We start from the raw sequence: 2,587 nt of genomic DNA on the forward strand, positions 1-2,587 counted from the left end.
TAATTCTACATTTAGCTCCTTAACCACCAAACTGTCTTCAGGGCAGGCCCCAGCATCGCATGAGGGTTCCAATTTCTCCATATCCTCACCAACACTCTTTTTTATTATTGTTGTTGTACAGCTTTAATATTAAACAGCAATATCTTCATTACAAATAACATATTCGTTGAAATAATTTATAAATTACAGAGGGGAAAAATATTGTGTATTGACCTTCAACCCCGCCGCCTAGAGATGACCACGGCTAGTTTTTGGTGACAGCTGTTTTTACAAGCACAGGCTTGCTTTTTAAAGCACGATTTTGGGACCGACAGGACGGGGGCGGGGCGGGGCGCGGAGGTGGCAGGGCGACCGCGAAGCCCCGGGGGGCGCCCCGGACAGGCCCGGGTGGGGCCGCACATCTCGCATGGGGGCGCCCAGGACCACCGGCCCCCGAGGTCTCCGCCGGCCGCCACCGCAGCGCGTATCCCCCAACACTGTCGCCTTCCGAGCAGGCGCCACGAGCCGCGCGCCCATTGGCCGGGAGCGCGGCTGAGTGTCCAATGGGAGCGCGGCAGGCTCCGGAGAGCGGCGCGTGCGCGCTCGGCCCTGCGTGCGGGACCCTCGCGGGGTCGCCCTCTGAGGGGACAGCGGGCTCGGGGTCCCCGCCCCGCGTGGCTGGGCATCCGCTTCTGAGGTCGGGCGCCGCCTTGCCCGGGCGACCCGGCGGGGTCTCGCACGTGCGCCCCCCGCCCCCCGCGAAGTGGGCGCTGCTGGGAGCAGCTGACACAGGCGGCAAGGCTGCGACCCCGCCGCGGGTTCCCAGGCCGCGGGCGCCGCGGGTTCCCGCGCACGGCCTTGCCCTCCCTTGCAGCGCGGTTCCCGGGGCCGCTGCCGTCCCGCGGGGTCCGGGGGTCGCCAGGGCCGCGGCTCCGCACAAATGCCGTAAGCCGCGCAGTCCCCGGACTCCGCCGCCCGGAGACAGGAGAGGGCGGAGGCTGGGCCTCCGGGCAGCCCGGCCCGACGTGAGGGCCGCTCCGCAGAGGGCCACGGTCGCAGGCCACGGTCGCAGGCCCGGCCACCGGGTTCCCCGCCGCGTGCTTCCCGCGTGTCCGGCCTGGCACGCGGAGGCCTCGCTGACGACAGGCGGTGGGCGTGAGTCCTCCCCGAGATCCCACCTGGACTGGGCCAAGGGCGCCCTCCGAACCCCACGCCCATGGGCCTTCCCGCGTAGCGGGACGGGGGTTGCGGTTCCCAGCGCACCCGAGGGCCCTCGCCCAGCAGCGAGGGCCGCGGAGCACGTCCGTGGAAAATGGCCAAGGTTGTCACCAGACACTTCACGATGGCCCCAAACACGTGAAAAGGTGCTCGAGCAAATGCAGCCACCAAGTGTGTCGTGTTTCGCCTGCCACACGGTAGCGGCGGGCGTTGGGACTCGGGGAAGGGCGCCCACAGTGAGAGGGAGGGCCCGGCCCTAGGGAGCCGTGTGTCCCTGCGGGCGGCGTAAGGTCACAGGACGGCGTAAGGTCACAGGACGGCTGGGCCCCGCGGCTGGCCCACGAGCTGCTCTCGGGCGGGAGGCCACCCTCCTGCCTCCCCTGGCGCCTCCGCTGTCCGTGTGTGTCCCGGTGCAGGTAGTCCTGGGGGCTCCCGAGGGGCCCGCGGGGAGGAGCCTGGTTCTGCGGCCTGGTCGGCGGGGCGCCAGCTCGGGGTGGGCGGCTCAGCCCTGGGCCGCGGGCACCGTGCTGGGGGAGGAAGGCAGAGCAGCCTCAGAAGCGCTTATTGAAGCGCAGGTAAGTCACGGCTCCATCTGCCGCCCCGCCCCCAATCGCTGCCTGACGTTTTTTATATTGATGCATTAATTTATCTTTAAAAATGGGCAGAGACCGCTTCTTTGATTTCCACAGGGGCCACGTGGGGCCGGGGGCCGACAGATGATCTCCTGACCTCGGGCCGCTGCTGGAACGGCCCCTGCACTGAAGGCCCGAATCCCGGGCGCTGGGCCTGTGCCTGGCGCAGTGACGTCGGCTGGCGCTGGCCTTCAGCTGGCTCGTTTGCCCGAAGCCCCGGACACCCGACGGTCGGGGAGGCCACTTCCCGTGGCATCACCTTGCCCCTCATTTCCCTTGTGACTTTTTGCATTTATTGAAACTTGATTTATAGGCTAGAATTTGGCTGATTTTAGTAAATTTTCTGTGTGCACTTGAAAGGAGTGTGCATTCTGCCACTGTGGGGGCCGTGTTCTATAAATGTCAGTTAGGTCAAGCTTTGAAACAAGTTGCAATAAATTCAAAAACATTAAAGAAATACAGAATATGTTCTCTGATCACAACAGAAAGTAGAAATCAACAAAAAAAAGATATCTGGAAAAGTTAAAAGTATTTGGAAGTAAACAATATAGTTCTAAATAACCCATGGATTATGCAAAAAATCACAAGGGAAATCAGAACGTGATTTTAGCCAAATGATACTGAAAACAATATATCAAAATTTGGGGGATGCAGCTAAAACAGTGCTTAGTAAGTATATACAGTTTAAGTATTCATATTAAAAAATAAGAAAGGTCTAAAATCAATGATCTATGCTGCTACCTTAAGACCTAAAAAAA

This window comes from Propithecus coquereli, unplaced genomic scaffold, assembly GCF_000956105.1.
Source record: "Propithecus coquereli isolate 6110/MARCELLA unplaced genomic scaffold, Pcoq_1.0 Scaffold501, whole genome shotgun sequence".
Classification (NCBI taxonomy): Eukaryota; Metazoa; Chordata; class Mammalia; order Primates; family Indriidae; genus Propithecus; species Propithecus coquereli.